Raw genomic sequence first — 22,432 nt, forward strand, 5'->3', positions numbered from 1 at the left:
TGATCATATTTATCATTTATAGACTGTTCTTGTCTTCATATCCTCTCATTCATGCTCCCTCCCTCATTTAGCAAAGCAGAAAAAAGATCCTGCTGTGGCAGAGCTGGATGTGGATGCTTGAAGGTTGTGCAGCTTTCGTGCACTCAGGCGTGGTTGTTCTAATAATAACACCACAAAGGCCAAGCAAGATTTCTGCTCTATTTACTTGATAGATCCAGGGGTTTTCCCTCCCCAACTCCATCTGCTTCTCTAGATGCTTACCTCCCCCACTCAAGGTCCTTCTGTTTCTCAACTTTCTGTTATTTCTTTCTGTATTATAGTTGCCATAAGGTGGGGGGGGCAGAGGGTGGCGGGGGCATGGGTATGGGGAGGGAAAGATAATTTCCCGATTCAAAGAGAAAACATGAATTAGTGTAAAGTGTGAAGAAGTGTGGAGCCTGGAGGGGATCTGAGTGGCAAGCAAGGAAGGTGTCTACTTACTAAGGGACAGAGCCCAGAGCCACCACAAACTGAACTCCTGCACAAGCATGGCTGAACCAGCAGCTGCTGAATCCTGATTGAAGTATCTGGATTCCAAGAGACAAAAACCACAATTTAAAAGGTTCAGACTAGCAAATAAGCCTTTTTCAGAGCCCAGTTGCTCTTATGAGAGGCTCTAATGACCCAGGCACTGTGCAGGAGGCAGAGGAGCTGGGGGCTGTGCACCCACCTCTTCTCCCTGCTGTGCTGCAGGGATGCAGGATGCTCTCCAAGGCTGCTGTGGCCACCAGCACCATGCCAAGACCTGCTTGGGGAGCCCTTCTCCTCCAGCGTTAACATGCCTGAGCTGTCATTTTAGCAAATGCCATTTTTTCTAGCCATTTCAGGTTTCTTGTGAAAGTCAGTGTAATAGGAAAGCCGTATGTCCGCACAGCTTTGAATAAACAGGCCTCTGCGAGCAGCAGCAGCAGGGTTCAACCCGATCCAACTTCCACACCTGTTGCCCAGGTCAGCAGTGAGTTACTGCTAAGTTTGTATGCAAAACATTGCAAGAAAATTAATTCTGAGGAAAACCAGATTATCCCAAAGACTAGGCAGTCTGGCAACACATCCAACTTCATCATGCATTTTAGTGCATAAATTTTTCATTGAGGCAAGTGCTGAGTCTGATGTGAATTTTATTTATAGCCCTGAATGTCTCAAATGTATCCTTCCCCAAGTACTCATGTCTTTGCTGTAACACCCAGGGGGTTTAAGCATACAAGGCTGATAAAAATCTACAGTCGCTCCTCCACCGTACATGTCCCACATTTTGTGCAATGCATCAGCAAGCTCAGTACTTTCAAAGCAGCTCCCTCTGTGTCTGCTGCTTCACAGGGATGCCATGGAGGGTGCTGGGACTTACCCAGCAGGACGCCTCTCACATAAGACCCTCAATCCTCAGTGAAATAGAAAACTGCATACCCAAACCCCTGTCTCCTTTTCCTTGCCACTCTTGTGCATCTTTGGGATTTTTTCAGCATCTTAATGGGATTCCCCCATCCTTGGTCACATCTTTTGGTTTTGCTTTCCTAGTGGACTCTGACGGCCATGAGGGCACTGTTCAGTGCAGACATTTCCCTTTCAGTCCTTGCAGTGCACACCGTCACAGGGCTATGGGTGACTGATGCCCCATTTCAGGTGGTCTGCTCCTTGGTTACTTCTCTCTGCGAGCCCACACTGGAAAACCTGGTTTATAATGCCTTTGCACATCATTATATCTTATTCTTGCTGTTATCAAGGCAGGAACCAAAATTATCTCTGAGCATTTTTTGCACTGAACAACTTGAATCCAGGACAGATACGAGGAGCAAACTCCAGTGCCTTAGGCCTCAAGACATGGTTTAGGTGACTGATCTGGAGCTGAAGCCTGGATCACCACATCTCCCCTGCCACCGGCAATCACACATTCAAATCAAAGCCAGCGCAACTGCGTCTGCACGGGCTGCAGCTGCCCTCCAGACAAACAGGAGGGGAGACATGACAAAACAAGTTAAGGCTTTAACTACATGTGGGCAATAACATGAGCACAATTATTATTCTGTTCTGTGCTCATGGATGGACAATTTAGCAAATTTTTCAAACTCAAGCAAAAAGGCAGAAGCCTCACCGGCAGCAGAAACTGTTGAGAAAGACCATGATCTTTTATGCTCTTTGTATTGTTTTATTTCTTGCCAATATGATGAAACTTCTCACATTTCAGCCAGGGTTTCTGTGACATTTTTCTGCCTCCCTTTATGCCACACATATGGAAATAACAGCTATTCAGGAGAAAAATGGACAAGTGGACAAAACTCTATGTCTACTCAGCGTTCAGTTATCTAGAGAGATTAAAAAACTGGAAAGCATATGATTTGGATGCCATTTCAATGTGCAGATCCTTGAATTTTGCATTTACCTAGTGTGCAGTTAACTGGCACAAGAACAAACATAATTCAAGAGGGCTGGGAAGTGTGTGGTTCTTATACATGTAAGGAGATCAGGATGTTAAGCAATATGCACTTATGTGAAGAGTACCACACGCTAATCCCATTCTTGGCTTTGCTGCTTTCAGTCACTGCTGGTGGCGTTTGAACATATTAATTGCTTTCCCAAACTCGGTCAAATAAGTTACAGCAGCCAGAATGGGACTTGATATTTCAAAGCTGTCACTGCAGGAGAGACAATAACCTCCCAGAAATACACAGTATTTGGTACATTCAAGCCTTTTATTCCTATGAAGTTTCTCTAGCCAGCAATTTCTTCCTCTCCTTTTATTCCTGTTCTCTGGTCTATGTTTTACATGGCCTCCAAGAGTGGCTGGGAGAGAAATAGCTTTATGCTTTCAGCTACAAAATAGTGGCAAATGTAGCCACAGACAGCAGTTTTCTGTTGGAGGGTTTCATTAGTGGAGTTGCCCTTCTCACCCATGAGACGTGAATGGCATTTTTATTTTAGGTGCATGTGTCTACGTATTATATAATACATATCCATGAATATGTGCAATTGTGCGTACCCCACCACCCCATCACACCCAGCTCTGTAGCAAAGAAATCTCCCTCAGTGCACATCTCTTCTAATGCATGGTGACAGAAAGCTCTGGATAGAGCGCAACATACTTGTATCTTAACAAACATCTGAAATGTTCAATAATGTATGTGTAGCCATGGTGTTTCCATGGTCCTTGTTCAGTCAGAGATGGCAGGAAGCCCATCAGGGAAAGCAGGTTAGTAAGCAAAAAAAGAAACCACCAATGGGGTCAGGCTTTATTCCCAGGGCAGCTGAAGATACAGGACTAGGCAAAAGTTTCCTCAGTTGTGTATGTGTATACATGAAATCAAACATTTAATCCAATTCTACATCTTCAGAGACCACAACCCAGCTGGGAAGTCATTCATGCCCCACCTAAGCGAGTAGAAGTGATACAAAAGGCAGCATCAGTGTTGCCAGCAGGGCAATGGGAAAGAAGGCAGGCAACACGAGAGTCCTGCTGGGCAAACCTGAGGTTGTTGTTAGGTCAGCTATTCTGCAGGATGAGTCCATATTCATTTCAGCTTGCTGCCATGCTCCATTAGAAAACAAAAAAGCTAATTAGCCGGTAAAACAGTGAAAGCATAAGCAATGTTAAAGAAAAATGCTGAACCAAACTAATTTAAGGTTACTGGACCTAATGGTAAGGATGGATTGTTATAGCAGGGATGATAGGACAGCACACACATGCATATACATACACGTTTGTGTATACTCACCCCAGAGCATGTAACTGAAATCAGTGTCTCAAGACAGCCCTTTCAATCCTACATGCTTAATTAGTTGAAAGCACTTATTTTAGTCTGACACTTTCAGTGCTTGTCAATGCAGATTTCTTCCCATGTTGACCCTTCACATTACTCCCACTCTCAATACACAGCAAGATAAAGTCTCTTATCTCTGGCATTGTAGTGTGTGGCCTCTATAAAAACACTTTGTTAGTACGCTTTTAGACATCCTTTGCAATTCTCCCTCACTGCTCTGCTATTTTTCCCCTGTACTGACTCAGCCCAAATTACTACTAAGCTTGCTGGAGTTGCTCCAACAGGTCACCATAATGCTCTCCCTTTTGTCATAGAGAAGTGTGTGGTTCACTGTGATGCTACTCTCAGATCAGTCACCCTGATTTCACATGCCAGCACTCAGGAACAAAGCTTTACAAAATTAATTTACTGTTCTACCTACCTTGGTTAATCCTTACCTTCAGGATCTTGCAAAAAAAAACCACCCTCACATTCCCCAGCCTATAGACATTTTTGTGATACGTAAAATAGTGTTTTGACAGCAGTTTTCATAGAATCATAGAATCATTTCAGTTGGAAGAGACCCTCAGGATCATCGAGTCCAACCATAAAGTAACTTAACTCCAGCACTAAACCATGTCCCTAAGAATCTCATCTAAATGCCTTTTAAACACCTCCAGGGATGGTGACTCCACCACTTCCCTGGGCAGCCTGTTCCAGTGCCTGACAACCCTTTATGTGAAGAAATTTTTCTTACTATCCAATCTGAACCTCCCCTGGTGCAACTTGAGGCCATTTCCTCTTGTCCTGTCACTCGCTACCTGGGAGAAGAGACCAACACCCTCCATGCTACAACCTCCTTTCAGGTGGTTGCAGAGGGCAATCAGGTCTCCCCTCAGCCTCCTTTTCTCCAGGCTGAACAGCCCCAGTTCCCTCAGCTGCTCCTCATCAGACTTGTGCTCCAGACCCCTCACCAGCTTCGCTGCCCTTCTCTGAACTCTCTCCAGCATCTCAATGTCCTTCGTATGATAAGGGACCCAAAACTGAACATAGGATTTGAGGTGGGGCCTCACCAGTGCCGAGTACAGTGGCACAATCACTTCTCTAGTCCTGCTGGCCACACTGTTCCTGACACAAGCCAGGATGCTGTTGGCCTTTTTGACCACCGGGGCACACTGCTGGCTCATTTTCAGCTGGCTGTCAATCAACGTATCTTGCCTATTCTCCTACTCAAAACATTCAATTCTCCTGCATATTTCTATCTGAACAAGTATACCTACTCTATGCTGAGGATCCTCTTTTGAAGAAGGGCAGAGGCTTGCACATTGGAACACCCATTTCCACATCAGCATCTGTGGTACAAACAACATCTCCATGTTTGTGAACATGCAGTTCAGCTGTAAAACACCGGGCGCCTTGAAAAAGCACACTGGAAGATGATACTCAACATGGAATATGCTGTGTTCGGCATGTTGGAAGATAAGATTCAGGTGACTTGGAATAAGTACAAAATCTTCATAAATTACAACCTTAAATTCAAAACTCTAAGAGTTAGTCCCCATCAACCTCTGTGCCTTCTCCATTTGTCTCTCAGAAGTGGCACTTAGCATCAGTTACGCTGAGGTGCTGCGATACACAAACTTGTCTCACGGACTGCAGGTTGAGGGCACCAACTTATTTTGCGCAGGGCATCAGAAGGCCATCAGCGGGTGACAGTGTTTTGTTTACTGCTGACCTACCCTTCATTCAAGACGATAACCTGTAAGAAAAAAAAGCCCTATAGCCCCATCGCTTCATCTTGTTAGTCCCTGATGTGGCTCCCCGTGGGTAATGACAAAGTCACTGTGTTGGTAGGGCAATGCATATGCTATAGCAGAAAAAAACTAAGAAATTTGAAGAGCAAGCCCAATCCAAAGACACAGGTTACACTTTGTATTTAGTATAAAAGTGCTGGGGGTGATTTTCATGGAATCATAGAATCATTTTGGTTGGAAGAGACCCTCAAGATTATTGAGTCTAACTGTTAACCTAACACTGGCACTAAATTATGTCCCTAAGAACCTCATCTATTCGTCTTTTAAACACCTCCAGGGATGGTGACTCAACCACTTCCCTGGACAGCCTGTTCCAATGCCTGACAACCCTTTTGACCTTCTCGCCTTCAGCAAACTGCATGGGGAAGCCAATATCTGAGGTTGGAAGCTGCTCCCAAGTGATAAACAAGACTGAAGAGTTTACGCAGAAAATGAACATGTAGGTCCCCTCTTCTTTTCCTCTGGAACCAAATGTAGGCTGAGAAATCAAACCCCCAAAAGCCCTGAACAACAAGCCATGTGTGAAGAGTAGAGGTGGTGGCTCATACTTCACACCTTTTCCTACCCATCAGTCTTTTTCAGCGTGCCTGGCTAGATGCCCTGAACACTGCTTAAGTGCAAGTTGAGGTTAGGAGCAACAGTTTTTTCCAATTATAGTTAGTAAATACTATGCTACTATTGCTACACATGTTCCTCCAAATTACTCACTGGCATTTGAGGGAAAACAGAAAGTCAATCACCTCAGAGGGACAAAAGGCAACTTTTTTTCCTTTCCCCTGGGGAAATATTCTTGCTGCTCCTGCAGCTTCACCAGTCCTTTCCTGCAGAAGGACTGAGTGACCTGGCCCTCTCTAAGGTCTCTAATGGCTCTTGAGGCCATGCCTGCCGTGGGAAGCTTCCTCCCCATTACGGTAAGGCAGTGTATTTTTCGGAGCAGGCTATTAAAATCAGACACATGATTCAAAAAGTTACTCCTGTGCCACCTTGCTGGTGGCCCAGGATCAGCTGGGCACAGGGGTGCAAGTAATGATTCAACCAGTTTACTGTGTAGCTCCTTTGGTCCTTTCAGTACAATTCTTTCTCAAACTCAGTGAATACATAAGTTCTCCATCACCAGCCCTCTCAGAAGTTTGTTTTAGCACAAGCCTCCCAAATGCTTTACTTGAAGTGCTGTTTCAGACAACTGGCTGTGAACTGGGCTGGTGGAACCCACAGCCCAGGAAGGGGCCCTGGGCCAGGAGGAGGGTCCTATTTCAACACTGTCCAGCAATATCCTTCTCCGGACCCACTTCTGACAAGACACTTGTGTAAAACATCAGAGCAAACAGGGCTGTAAGGGTTCAGAGAATCACATGAAGAAGTCAGCTAGGAAGAAGTAAGATGGCTGGCTGACTTGCTGAGTTTCACTTGTTGAAACAATAATGAAAATGGTCTATTTTGTTTCGTAAGGGGGAAGGAGAGCTGCCTGAAAATGTAGATTCTTGCCCCCTGTCCTTCTATACTTTCTCAAAGGAATTTAATTTAATGAAGAAACCTGCTTTAGGGATGGATTCTTGTCAGCCTTGCAAGTCCCCTCCACCCCACCTTGCACTGCCAAGGACATGTCCCAGCACCAGTCCCCACTGGGGCTCCAGCTCCTATCCAGGTATTGCAGCCTCTCAACTCCAGGCTTTTTAGGCTTGAAATTAGCCCTTAATCTGCAAAGCACAGACATGTTATGATAGATGGTTTGGATTGTATTACTTATTGGACTTTCTATGCCACTGAGATATACTGGATTACTTTTTAGAAGGAACCCATCCAGATAGCATTTGAAAACTGTCTTAGTGATATGGTATACCTAGACTGCAGGATCAATAACTTATGTCAAGATAAGTTATTTTCCAACTGTTATTATTATTTGAATAACATGCTCTCAGCTTGCTCACTTTAGGCAGTAATATTTTTTCTGCAGAGTTGCACTGTTTTTTTTCTACTGTATTTCAGGTCCTTGCTTACCTAAAATGGTCCACAAGCCTCAAATGGTAAATGATAGCATGCAAATTTGACTGAGAGGTGAGCATTGTTAGCTGTATCTCTTTGCACATCCCTGCAGAGGATGCAAACCTGTTACCATGCCAGCTAGGGAGCCCCTACAGCTCCTGCCAGCCTGCTAACCCCCACTTCAAACAGAGACATCATGGCCAATGGCAACTAGCACATAAAACACAGCATGAAAATGATTAAGCTAAAACAAATTTCAAAACATTTACTTCTTGTGAAGTCATAAGGTGTTAATAAAGACCATAACATAGACTGTCCTTATTGTTATGGCTAGTATGGCTCTGTGAGCCAAAACCATATCCTATTGTTTGTGCTCACATTTATATTATTAAGCCACATATTTATGCAGAAAACCTAATTGACTTCTGATGGGGTTTCTGAAAAGCCACAACTGCTGAAGAACTTCAGGGTTTGTCAGATGCTGTATGGATGTGGACTACTCTGGCAAGAGTTGTTGGCCAGAACATAATAGCAGAAAGCAAATTCTTGCACATTTGTAATTCACCTGTCTTTGTGTGTGCATTGGACAGAGTACAAGGTAGTTGTCAACACATTGGCTTTAGCACAGCAAATACACAGAGTGGCAAACGATTGCTCGCTTAATGTACACACAAAATTATTACCTTTGAAGTGTGGGCAGACATTTTATTATGACCATGTACTGAGTACTGCCCATGCAAAGAAAACCAGAAGGTGTGGTGAAATGGCTACGTTTAGCTGCATCCAGTCAAAACCAGAGCAGAAATGTCAGGCATCAACACCTGCTGGTAACTATCAGAAATACCAACGTGGAATAACACTGGCTGCAACACTGGACTGGAATTCTTCAAACTGTCAATTGTAAGCAGTGATGAAAACAAAATAAACTGCAGGAAATCAGTTACAGAAAAAAACAAAAACAAAAACAAAAACAACACAAAAAACCAAACAACAAACTACAGGAAATGACATAAAACCAGAAGAAATACTTTCAGGAAAGGAAAAAGGAAAGGAAACTAGGAGAGGGGGAAGAAGGGCATTGTCATTAAAATTATCATGCAGGAAGTGTAAGTAAAAAATGGGGCCGTTGAGCAGCAAACAGTGTTTGACCTTAATGTATTGTGTATAGAGTGGAATGGTGCATCAGGGGAGAGAGCACTCTGGGGATGCCTGGATTTGTTCACGAGGAGCAAAGTTGACAACGTTTCCAAGCATAAAGAAGCAGACAACGGGAAGTAATCACAAAAGTAACTTTCCCCAGGGGAGATCTGTTTGCCCTGGAGAATTTCTGTAGCTAACAGATAGGCTACTTGCTGATTTTGAGTACAAATGAGCCTCTGAGAGCTCGGAATACTCCTCTAGCAGAGCCTGTCCCCATCTGTTCACCATGGAAGGACCATGAGAAGACGGACTGTGCTGAGCTGGCATGTCCCAGCACCATCAGGGACCCAGTGGGGAGATGCTGCCTTTACATGGGAGCAGGATTGCCTGTGAGGAAACCAATGTGTGTCTGCGAGGCTATGGATGGGTTCCCACATTTACTTGTTTAATATATTTAATGGCAAACTGAAAAAACAAATTTGGGTCACAGCCAAGCAAGGTGACTTTTAACTCAAAAGGTGAAGCATTGCCCAAGAAACTGAACAAATAATTCCTTTTTAGGAAGAAAGGGACAAAAATGCTCAGAAATGTGACACAATAGGCTGATGTCAAATTTTGTTGTCTTTGCTCTGTCCTTTCTCAGTCGTGGCTCTGTCTGACTTCTCTGGCCCCTGTGGATACACCGGGACATCAGGTCTGGGCCTAATTACCTCCCTCCCACTTCACCACCTTCTCCTCCTTGCCTCTCTTCTTTCTGTGTGGATTTTCCAAGCAGTGTCAAGTGAAAAAAAAAGTGCTGGAAGAGGTGCCAGACTGCTCCGGAGGCTGAGATGCTTTATGTGCTCAGCAGGGAAAGGCAGACGACACCCACGGATATATCCCAGCCCTGATATGGGGGGAGCTGCCAATCAATCTTCACATCTTACCAACTCCCGTAGCATCTGCCAGCACAGGGGGAGGGGAAGCCAACCCAGCCAACTCTTTTTATAATATGGATATTGTTCGTTAAGTTGGAGACATTCTATATACAAATACAGATCAGTTCACAGCCATCTGCTTATTTTTTTTTGTACCGTCTGAAGTATCATAAGGGTGTTACACAGAATATGAAAACAAGCTCTTAAGTCTGCTGCTGAGCTTAAAATAAAATAAAAAAAAAAAAAAAGAAAAAAAGAGAAAAGAAGAAGAAAATGCAGAAACTGGTATGCGGTGAAAAGCAAAAAACTGAGACAGCATTTTCAAATGGTGGTTGCCTGGGCTGATGTTGTTTGGATGTGTAATTCTGTTTGGTAGGTGGATATACTGGCACATCCCCGCTCACACCCAGGGCAAGTCACCTCCTGGCCTTCACAGCCATCTCTTGTCCTTCAGGGACCTTTTAACCTTTTCTATGTTCTTTCTGCTTTTGTGTTCTAAGGGCAGAAATCGTCATTTACACCAGGCATTTACACTTAAATTAATAGGCCATGCATTTAATGCACTAGTCCAATAATACTTTACTGAGTGGCTTTCTTAGTGTCGTATTCTTCCAGATAAAAGTAGGCTTGCTTATTCCATGCTAGGGCATGCTCTTTGGTGCATGATGAGCTTTGCAGATGAGCTGCAGTTGGTATTGCCTGGGCTTCAGTTTTGGACCCACAGGCCCCTGCAAGCACAACCAACCTCCTACCATTTGTAAGGAGCTCCAAAACATCAGATTGGGTGAGTAATGGGTGCTTTGTTATTCAGAATTAACCTGCCATGGTCAGTAAAGAAAAAAGAGCCAGCCTGGCACCCTAGGTGATTCCCACCAGAGCGCAGACCCACATGACATGGGGAAATGCACAAATTCACTGATCATCTGCCAGATTCATTATCACTTGAGGTTTCTTAACCACTGCATTTAAATCACAGATAATTCTGATAAATCAAGATTGTTTCCCTGACTTGCCCATTTGATAATTTCATTTTCATGTTTGTTCACATTAGGAAGCATTGATTTCCTGTGGGATACAGTACGTCTTCATGTAGGGAGTGAGGGTGAGGTCACTACTTGGCGATGTTTCTGTCATGCAGAATTATTGCTGAAGTTTGGCTATTGGCATACTTAACGCACTTTGATTTTATCCCAGAAAAGGGATTCTATGCAACAACACAGAATAAAAAAATATCTAAATGTGCAGCCGCTACTTACCTATGAAAATGGCAGTTAGGCAAACATTAATTTGTATGCTTTTCATTCTATCATTTTTCCATTCTATTAGCATCCCGATTCCTTATATCTTTGTAATACTTGTGCAATAGTAACATTTTACAAATACTGCAATGCTTCTTCACTTTACAAGGGCCACAACAGCCTCCCCACAATTAGTATAACCCTCCCTATTTTCCACAAAATTTACATGTACTTCTAGGTTGGAAAAGCTTCAGCAAAACTTCAGCTTGTCAGAAGAAAATATCTAAAGTTGGAAGACTCTCATTTTGATCCAGAAGACAATGTATTTTTGCAGATACTTCAGAACAGTGGAATAATTTTTAAGCCTTTGAGGAATTCCCATTCTATTGCTACTGAAGTTACAGCCACATCCCTGATAATTGAAGACTAAGGGAAATATTTGCTAAAAGGATGACTAGAAGACACTCATCTTTCTTCCCCTTCAATGCCCTTCTATCTGTGGATGCTCGGTGAGAGCAGGATGTTGCTCCAGAAGCACTGTAGCTAGAACAAAGCAATGATAACCAAAGTGACACACATCACTCACAGAAATAAGCCTTCGAGTAGTGTCGTGGGCAGAAAACACTTTCCTCCTCCCATTCATGAACCACTGAGACAGATATGTGCCGAAAGCTGAGCTTATTCAAGTAATCCCGAAGGTAATTTTTTATTCAGAAATTCTTTCTTTGGGGGTTAAACTGAAATGAATTTTTTGCCTACCACAGAAAGCACAGCTTTGCAAAAGCACCATCACTGCCCAGTCTGTGACGACTAATTCATCCCAGCAGAGAGGAAAACATCTCTTCCCTCAGACAACTCCACACTCAGCCCAACAAGGCAAAGCCACACCAAACCACAGCTGCGACTTTCCCACACTTGCCTTTTGGCTGCTGTCATCCCCAGCCACATCAATGGGGGCACAGATCATTAGGTAATTATCCCCATTTGGCATGATGAAACCAGGGAGACTTGGGTCTAGCTGTCCCTAGAGCACATATCTCAGCGGTACCTCACATTTCCAGCCAGGTGCCTACATAACATAACACTGGTTTTATGATTACAGTTGAAGATGACCAGAGTTTCATTCTGAATTTTGTACTAGCAATCTTCCATTGGGACTAGATGATCATGTTAGGTCCCTACGAACTGAAAATATTCTAGTCTAGTCTAGTCTAGACTAATCTAGTCTATTATCCTAGTCTATTCTTATTCTATTCTAGCCTACCTATCCTACTTTGTCCTATTCTTTCTACCAACATGATGCTGAGTGGTCACATTTCATGCTGCTATTTTTTATATCTAAGCTACAACTTCATAATATCTCCCAGCCTGACAACACACTGCATGCAGGAACTCCATGTGTAAGTGTTGGGAGGTGGTACAAGGCAGAGCTACAAGGCAGTGTATTGCACACTCAAGCTAATTAACTTGTGGAAATAATTTAGAGTCTAGCTAACTCCAACTGTGTTATCTGGGGTCATTTTCTGCTCTCAAACTATGAATGTTCTTCAGGTTTTAACACACTAAAATGATTTTTGTCTTTCAACAATAAATTGTACGGGTAAAGCAGCTGCAACCACACTGACAGAACTGCATTTTAGCTGTTGGCCTACTGCTCACACCTCCACATTCATCAAAAAGACATGTTATGCTGATAAATGGTAGTAATGGCTTTGACTGGCACAGTTTTGCTGGTCAAAGATCACACACTTTTCAGAGCTTTGTTCTGTTCCTTCGTACAAGCAGAAACGAATAGTGAAGAAAATGGGCTTCCTTGTGTTCATTCAGACTTGTCTTGGGGAACACAACCTGATGTCATTAAAAAGATTTTAAAGTGTGAGACATTGCGGCACTACAGTTTTTACCCCCAGCCTCACTGGCTACAATTTCCCACCTTGAGTTTTCCCCACTTGACCTACTGAGAAAACACTTCTGCCCAGGAAGTAAGAATTTCCACTCAGTGAAGCTGAAACCCTTTTCCTGATGTCATAAGCTCTTTAGGGTTGTTTTGTGTACTAAATCCTCTTCTGATAACCCATGGACAGCAATTCATAATTTAAATAATGTTTGTTGCATCTCTTGGAGGCATCACCAAGTGCACAGTGCCTCTGTTTAAACAGTGGCTGCCAGAAGACGAAGGCAGGGCTCTGCCTGCCTCCAAAAAGTTTCTGATAATCCCAAGGAGCCTTCACCGTAATGATGGCACCAGAAAAAAACTGGGACCTTCCAAGGAAACAACCATTTCCTTTCTCCTTTCTTCAGCTAAGAGGATATCACACGGCCACCCACTGCAGAAAACAAGACCACAAAGAACAAAGTAGTTACCATGCTCCCACCTGCAGCACAGCTACAGTGCTTCTGCATCTATTACTGCATCTGCTGAGCCTGCAGTAAAGGTCTTCATTCCTTTGCTCCCACTCACCTTCCTTTCCCATTTTGCTTTCCTATGGAAAGTGCTTCAAGGAGCCACCAGGGAACACACTGCCCACTCCTCGGAGAGGGGCTGCAGCTGGGCCCTGGGTGCTGGGGTGGTTGGAGAGCCACCCCCCGCACCGTGGGAGGGAGCAGCCTGGACACCCACCTCCAGCATCTCTGTCCTCCAGGGAGGCTCAGAGCCCACAATGAGGCCAGCCCGGTGGGGATGACTGTCCAAACCCGGTGGGTTTGGACAATAAGCAAGGCTGACTGAAAGAATCAGGGCAGAGAAGATGACTTTGTGAAAAGTTACCACTAGGTGTAAGGTGTTACGAAGAGGCACCATAGAGCACACAGAAGAAAACCTGCATGAAATGCAAAATTTGTGCATGCAGTAAGCAGAAACCCAATGCAAGAGAGAAGGAGGCTGGAGTAAAACAGACCAACACATCAGTCAGATACTGAATAGGGTAATACCTCCACATTGGCTAAACACTTGTGGTACATTTATGCAGTGATGTACAATTTACAGGTTTGTTTATTTGTTAATTTTACCTCATATGAGTAGAAACCTGGCACTGCCAAGCCAGGAAAGGACAGCAGTCAGTCATAAATTGAGACAGAAACAACTCAACATTAAAGATTTTATCAAACCTGAATCAGTTTCCTCTCAGGTATTTGCTGGACAACGCCAAAGTTGAAAGAGTGAAAAAATACCAGAGGGAGGTTTACGCTGTAAGCCATGGACACTCCTGAACTGCCCCAAAGAACCAAGACTGAGCCTTCAGTATATGTCAGAACTGGGGATCCCAAGCAAGGCACATTTCCAGGATGAACACCCTTTTCCCCAGGCCCTGCAAGAGCCAGGCTGCAGACACTGAGCCATCGACTGAGCCTCTTCCCTGATCAGTCTCAAAGTTAACAGTAACTCACAAGATCTGAACTGGGGTACAACCCTGCAGTTTTAGAGTTGTCCAAGATCAGCACCACATGTGCATACACATTACAGAAGAAGATAGAAAGCACATTACTGCTTTTGCAGGTTGAATTTGAGGAGACTAGGAGACTACCATCTAAGCAGTGCACACCTCCTGTTGAAAAGACCTTTCAGTCTCTTATGGAAGGGGCTAACTTGTTTGTCTCCTATTACAGCTGCAGTGTATCCAATGGAATCTGCCTTCCCAGAATGCTTATTAACCCCAGGCTCCTGAATCATATCTGCTCCACCTGCCATTCAAACTGCACGGCCATAAGTCAAGTTTCTTACTTACATATCATGAAAGAATATCTTGAGAATAAAATTTAATCACCAAAAACCTGGAAAGAATTCAGACAAGTAAGGAAATAAAACCATTCTTTTTGATGAAGTTGACATCCCACCAGAACTTTTTTTAAAAAAAAATCATTATATGACACACTCACTGTTGCACAGTTAATTGGAAAAAAAAAAAATAAGGCACAGAATTGTTCTAATCTGCAGTAAAAATAAAACCACATGCTACAATTAAGTCCCTAAACCACTGCTGAATAGAGTATAACAGTTATTACTGACAGGCTGGCTCAACATTTGGGTTTAAGACATTGAACTGAAGAAAGGCTTTGGTAGGGTGGAGGATGTCTGGGACAGACTAAGTGCAAGGGAAAATAGATCTTTCCCTTTCCAGGCTTTCTTACCAGTCCTGTGTTTGAAGCAGAATGGTGCAGAGCTCTAGCAAGCTGACAACCAAACCACGCACTGGACTCACTGCGGGCCAGTCACACAGCAGAGACCGGGAGAGACGGGTGGGTTTTCGGCTGGATCGGGACCGGGCTGAGGGCTCTGGCAGTGTGCCAGCAGCACTGAAGACAAACCCCTCCAAGGTCTACAAGTGCCACCACAGCACAGGCAGTAAATAATACCTTGTCGGCAGGCCACATTATTGGATAGCAATAACTTTCCATAATAACTAATTAGTGTCACATACAGACCAGACACTTATAAGAGAGAAAGTGCTATAGTTCTCTTTTTTCATTGGATTGCAGCGGTGAGATCAAGCATTCCTCATCTGCTGGGCTGGCACAGCAAAGTACCCACACGTGAGCCAGGACCTTTCCTTTGGCAAGCACCTGTTGAATTGTGCGGTTTGTCACCTCCCAAAGATCTACAGTGCTGTTCCTTCTGCAGCCATCCTGCCGGGATGCAGCAAGCTCTGTTCTGTTTGGTTGAGGGTGACAAAACACTGGCCCAGGTTGCCCAGAGAGGTGGTGGATGCCCCATCCCTGGAGACATTCCAGGCCAGGGTGGATGGGGCTCTGAGCAACCTGATCTAGTTGAAGATGCCCCTGCTCATTGCAGGGGGTTGAGCTAGAAGACCTTTGAAGGTCCTTTCCAACCCAAACTGTTCTATGATTCTATGATCCCTGAGACCTTCTCCAGTTCCCGCTCCCCAGTGGAGACCCAGCTTTGCAAAAGGAGGCTCCCAGCAGCACCCACCTTGGGCAGAGCTCACACCACCCAGGAACAGGCTCAATCCTCCTGCAAAGGCTCCTTGGCATCCCCTAGACCTAGGGAAACCTCACGGAAGGTTTATTTTGGTGGGCTCAATAATGTGGGCATGGTCAGCATGCTATTCCCCCACTTTTCTTGTGTATCAAATAGGGGGACATCTGTGTCGCTCCATGTTGAGCACGTCGCCTTTTCATTCATAAAAGGCAACCTGTATCTTTAATTACTCTGCCAGAATAATAGCAAAGAAACAACCACTTGATTGCCTGTGTTATCAGACACTATTGGAAAAGTCTAGATAAGGATGCTGAACAACCTTGGCTTATTAGTATTCTACATGCAAACGCTTCCCCATAACCCAGAATCATCTGTATCCCGGCAACCCTTAAAATTTCATTCTCACTGAATTGCCAGATCTTTATCAAAATATAATTACAGTCTTAATTTGGAAGATAAATTTTGATTGCCTATGCTGTGCCCAAAAAAAAAAAAAAAAAAAGGTCAGGTACATGAGAACTGAGGTACTACTGTGAAACGTGAATCTGCATATTCTGCCATTGATGCATCACTTATCAAAAGTTGGTCTCTGATAGCTAGCAGTGAGGTTACATAGGGGTAAATAGGCAGGGACATGAAAAAACAGTCTCCTGATGCCATCAAATGAAATCTGTGCTAAAAACAGGGAGGAATTTGAAATCTGCAGCTGCACATAAAGATTATCACTATTATGAAGATTATATACTATTATAATTAGGAGATGAATGATGTGCAGCACTGCTGTGCAAACCTGGAAGAAAACACCAGTCTTTCCTGAAACTAGAGAAGATTGTGCAGGACTTGCCTTTTCTCCCACTGCTTTCCTCCCCCTTCAAACACTGGCAGAAAACAGAACTCTGTTTTATAGTTATATCCAGAGGGCACTCAAAATGCAAGGGTCACAAAATGGCTTCAGATTTCAGCAAATTGTTCTAGTGTTCATCTTAAACCTAAGTGACAGCTTTTTCAAGCACCCTTAAGAACAGCCTTTGTGGTTGATTCATTCCAGTAAGAACTTCTGGCATTAAGAGCTTGGCTGTTAGGAGGCTGAATGAAAGGGGCACCATTTTCCAACGATGACAGTAGAGTCCTATGTATATAGGTTGCTACCACCCAAACACCTTGTGTCTGCACACCTCATAGGGCACAAAACAGCTGCTCCTTCATTTATGTGCCTATGTGAGCCAACATCTTTCATTCCTTGAAAAGACTGAAGATACTAGGATTCATGCATGTATCACAGCAGACCAGAATCATTCATCTTGACTATGTGCTGTTATAGGGATATATTATATTTGATCCCACTCTGTCAAGGTTTAAAGCAAGGCAGATGCTCGCTGTTAATCCCTCCCACCATAAAAGGCAATAGAAAGATAAGGAAGAGAGTCTTTAAGTTAGAAAGAGTCTTGCAAGTTGGAAAAGTTTCAAAAGGCTTTACTAATGCTACTAATAAATAGAGAATATATACAAAATATACAAAAACAATCTTGAAATGCCCAATATGGAGTTGGTGTCACTCCAGCGCAGCAGAGCTGTGAGCTGGCATGGCTGCAGCAGTTGCAGGACAGGCACCCAGAAGTCACGGGCAGGACTTCACAGCAAACCAGAAACTGGTTGCAGGGATGCAGGGCCTGATGCCTGTAGAGGGCAGGCAGACAGGGTCCTCTCTAGATGCTGGCCATGGTCAAAGAGGGACGAGACCATCATGATCTCCATCTTATATAGGGGTATGATGATTATGGAATGGAATACTCGGTCAGTTTTAGTCACCTCTTCTGTCCGTCCCCCCTTGCAAACATGACCCCCTCAATTATGGGATGTTGTCATAATTCTTAGCTGTCACAGCAATAAATCTAAACATGAGCTTCTTCACCATTCCATTGGTCACTTTTATCAGTTTTGAGCACAGTGTCCAAAAAACATGCAGGCAAAAATTCAGAAAAGTGCAGTTACTTAGAAGGCACTTAGAAGAACTTAGCTGAAAGGAAAATTCACTAAAAGAGAACTGGTCTTGTTTTCAACAAAACCAGGACACACTCCCATCTGCAGTAGACGCAGAATCAACATCTACATGCAGTCATATGAGGATGCTCTTGGAAATCCCATCACTTCTGTCGAGCATTATTACCAAACACATACTGCTGGTTTGGAAGGTACTTTTCTACCTTCCAAGAACTGACATGTTTACAAAGATTTTTCCAAACTTAAACATGTAACCTAAATAAACTATCCCAGAGGAATATAACCAGCAGAGCCCAAAAGAGAGGTGACAGCCCAGCAGGCAAGCCAGGGAGGTTACCTATTTTCTAACTTATCAGAGTATAGCAGTCCAAACCCACTTCAGTTTTACCCTGTTGAAATGCCAAGGGGAAAAGATAATTACTTGGATGACAATGGCATAAACGCAATTAGACACTTGACCTTAGTGTTTCTTGGTCACGTGCACAGAGTTGAACTCATTGCTAAATCTGGGACTGGGAAGTTCTTCTTTTCCTCCTCCCCCACACACATTCACACTGAGTTATTTGCATTTTCTCTGCAACACTGATCACAGAATCACAGAATCACAGAAACGACTCAGAGATCATCGAGTCCAACCCTTGGTCCAACTCTAGTCCGTTTACTAGATCATGGCACTAAGTGCCATGTCCAATCTCAGTTTAAAAACCTCCAGGGACGGCGAGTCCACTACCTCCCTGGGCAGGCCATTCCAATGCCTGACCACTCTCTCTGTAAAGAATTTCTTTCTAATATCCAGCCTAAATTTCCCCTGGCAGAGTTTAAGCCCATGCCCCCTTGTCCTATTGCTAACTGCCTGGGAGAAGAGACCAATCCCCACCTGGCTATAACTTCCCTTCAGGTAGTTATAGAGAGTGATGAGGTCACCTCTAAGCCTCCTCTTCTCTAGACTAAACAACCCCAGCTCCCTCAGCCTCTCCCCATAGGTCTTATGTTCAAGTCCCTTCACCAGTCGTGTTGCTCTTCTCTGGACCCGCTCCAGCACTTCAATGTCTTTCCTGAACTGAGGGGCCCAGAACTGAACACAATACTCCAGGTGTGGCCTCACCAATGCAGAGTACAGGGGAAGGATCACTTCCCTTGTCCTGCTGACTACACTGTTTTTGATATAGGACAGGATACTGTTGGCCTTCTTGGCCACCTGGGCACACCGATGGCTCATGTTGAGCTTCCTGTCAATTAGCACCCCCAGGTCCCTTTCTGTCTGACTGCTCTCCAGCCACTCTGCGCCAGCCTGTAGCGCTGCAGGGGGTTGTTGTGGCCAAAGTGCAGCACCCGGCACTTGGCCTTATTGAACTTCATCCCATTGGAATCAGCCCATTTTTCCAGTCTATCCAAATCCCTCTGCAGAGCCCTCTTGCCTTCCAGCAGGTCGACACTCCCTCCCAACTTGGTGTCATCAGCAAATTTGCTGATGATGGTCTCAATCCCCTCATCTAAATCGTCAATAAAGATGTTAAACAGGCCTGGACCCAACACTGACCCCTGGGGAACACCACTAGTGACTGGCCGCCAGCTGGATGCAGCCCCATTCACCAGCACTCTCTGGGCCCGGCGCTCCAGCCAGTTCTTAACCCAGTGTAGAGTACACTTGTCCAAGCCATGGGCTACCAGCTTTTGCAGGAGTATATTATGGGAGACAGTGATAAGGATCCTTTCCTAGGACAGATGTGATCCCATCCCTTGAAATTGATTTTCTCACCTCCTGTCAGGGCTTTGAGTACCCAGCCTCAGTCCTCTGTTAACTACTTCTGTAACTTTCATCACCATTGCATGTACCATAAAGTACCTCTCTGACACCCCTGTTAGCTTGAATTCACTCCCATACAGCTTATGTTGTCCTCCCCTGAGAAGATCAAGCAAGGTGAGAACAACTGGAACAGTAAGTACATTCTACCACATAAACATACGAAAGGATTACACTAGATTGAAAGTCATACTGTGTCAAGGCTACAGTATGAAAAACGTGCTTCCTCCTGGACAGCGGTCAACTACATCACTCAAGTGAAGGCTGTTTCCTTCAAGCTGCACTGCCCCAACCTTCTCCAAGAGACCACTCCAAACCACATGCAGTTTTGACCAGAGTCCAGTGTAAGCAAACTGAGTTGCCAACTAATGATAAGACCCAAAGCTCACCGAAGTCCAGAGAGATACTGCAACCTTTGCAGTCATTTCTGCACACTGGTTCCCATTTCCTAAAAATCATGTCCATTCTTGACATATCTGTAATGCTTTTGCTGACAATAACAGTAGAAAATTTTACAGCTGAATGGACTCAGAGACAAACATTCTTGTCCCCTTGGTGGTAGGACCTCAATGGCGCTAAGTCATACTGCAGTAGAAATGTAGAGCAGGAAGGAAGTGTGAGAGAACTGTCTTGTCCATGACTTTTCCAACCCTGAAACACAGCTAAAATGCTAAAAACAGCAAATGAGGCACCCATCCCAAGACACACAAGATGCTTCCTGTGGTTAATTTTGACTGATGTGTGACTGAACCTGTCCTAAGGACACCAAAATGCAAAGCCAAGTGTCATCCTACTGCTCTAAAGTGGACTGTGCATTCCTAGTCCACCCCAACTTTATTCTTACTTGTTCTTTAAAAACCTAAAAGGAGGACATCCCATAAACTCTGTGGGATGCCTGTCCCAGTGCTTTATTTCTCTTTGCACTTGGCAAGGTCTTCTTAACCTTCCCTGCTGCAAGGTCAGCTGATTCCTAAGGGGGAAGGTTGCAGAAGTGGGCACACTGACTGCAGTCACATGCAGCTCCCCTCTTCTTCGGGTAGCGGTCTCCATCTCTGGTGCCATGAATTTGCAATTTCTCACCTCAGATGAACTGAGACAAACAAGCCAGAACTAGTGCCTTGGAGTACCCCAGCAGGGGGCAGGGGGAATATCTGAGCCCCCAAAGGAGGAGGATGGAGTGCTTACTCCAGATGCACAGTTCTTTGGTCTCCTTTTTAAAATGCATTAATTTCCTGCTGGTGAAGGGTGCCATGCTAAAATCAGAGGAAAATGAAGTTGCCTATCCACAGCAGCAGATTCAGCCTGGCACTAGAGAGATGGGAAGCTTCCATATGCCATGGTGACTAGTTCAGTACAGCCTATTATCCATTTCTTCCCCCTGCCAGGCACACCGCCCCCACAGAAGGAAGCAAGTGGAAGCAAGCATACATCTGGAGGAAAACCACACTGAGAGGAACACGGCATTTTTAAAGCCTGGCTTTTAGTTCTGAGTTACATATTACAACACTAAGGCTAATGTTGAGAGGACTGGCAGAAGAAAGAGGTTACCAGATTTACTCTCCCTCTGCACCATGGTGTGTTGCAGGGGGAGGAGTTCAAAACAGCCCCTATGACGGCTGCCAACATCTTCATGATAGCTGACAAAATAAAGGCTTATTCCTCACAGATACTCTTCTCTGAGAGCTTTCTCAAGGGTAACAACAGATTCCCCAAGCTTTTATCATCAGCAGGAACTTCCTGAAGGAACATTTCATATTTAGAAAGTATCACGATGTTCCCATTTCTATTCTGCCTCCTCATTCTTGAGCCCAGATCTCTGTTCTTTGAGCTCACAGTTGCCATGATAGGCTACAGCAAAGGCTATGTGGCTATCACATGCACATCCCAAGTTCCTGGTAAGCAAAACTGAGGTCTGGCTTCCTCAGCTATCTCGGATGTTCTCCTGGGTGAGAAGCAAAGAAAGTCTCATCATTGGCAAACAGGAGTCCAGAGAGGAATGTTATAAGCCCTCCACAGCCAATTGGACTCTCAGTGTTAGAGCCTCTGCCCTCGGACTGAGCATCACAACAAGCGCAAACCCAAACTGTGCCAGTGACACCAGTAGCTTGGAAATATAAACAGGAGATGCTCTTCCCTGCCCACCGTTTTGACTAAGCCACTTTACCCCTGATGGACCTGTCTTGACAAACTTATTTATCTAAAAATGGCTTGAGTGCTGCTGCTGCTGATTCCAGGAACCGGTGAGCAGCAGAACCCCCTGTGCTGCCGGCTGTCCATGGCGCAGCCTGGCAGCTCCTTAATTTCTGTGAAAGGCAGCAACAGGGCAAGTGCAGTGGAGGGAGCAGCACGCAAGAGGTTGATACATGCCATGAAGAAATATCCATGCATATACCGCCTCAAACAACCAGAACCACTCACGGTGACATTTTCCATCCAGTTCCACTAGAATTAAAATGCTCATAATAAAAGCCTGGCAATCAAAAGCAAAGAAATTGTCACCAAAGCAAGATTCATTTCTACCTATATAGTTGACCAGAAGTCTTTCTGCCTCTTACAAGCAACATTAAATGCCATCCATTACAGCAACAAATGCCAGCTGAGTCCCTTTCTTTTCACCTGTGATTTTAAAAGTACATTTCCCATGCAGAAAGCTGTGTGCTTGGCAACCTCTGCAGCTCCCTTTCTGACGAGTAGCAGAAGCACTGCATGCTAAACTCTCTCCTGTAATGACATGGATTCCCACACCAGAGACAAATTCTCGAACTACCCAGGCAAAACTTCAAATAACCTGCAAGGTATTTAACAAACCAGAGGCAAAAGCTGAAGTCA

General features: G+C 44.4%; 1 protein-coding gene across 5 annotated transcripts in view; it reads right to left on the reverse strand.

Moving 5' to 3' along the window:
• The window catches only part of NHS (NHS actin remodeling regulator), a 262,102-nt gene that overhangs the window by 31,315 nt on the left and 208,355 nt on the right, over positions 1-22,432 (reverse strand). The window lies entirely within an intron of this gene.

This window comes from Columba livia, chromosome 1 (assembly GCF_036013475.1).
Source record: "Columba livia isolate bColLiv1 breed racing homer chromosome 1, bColLiv1.pat.W.v2, whole genome shotgun sequence".
NCBI classification, from domain to species: Eukaryota; Metazoa; Chordata; class Aves; order Columbiformes; family Columbidae; genus Columba; species Columba livia.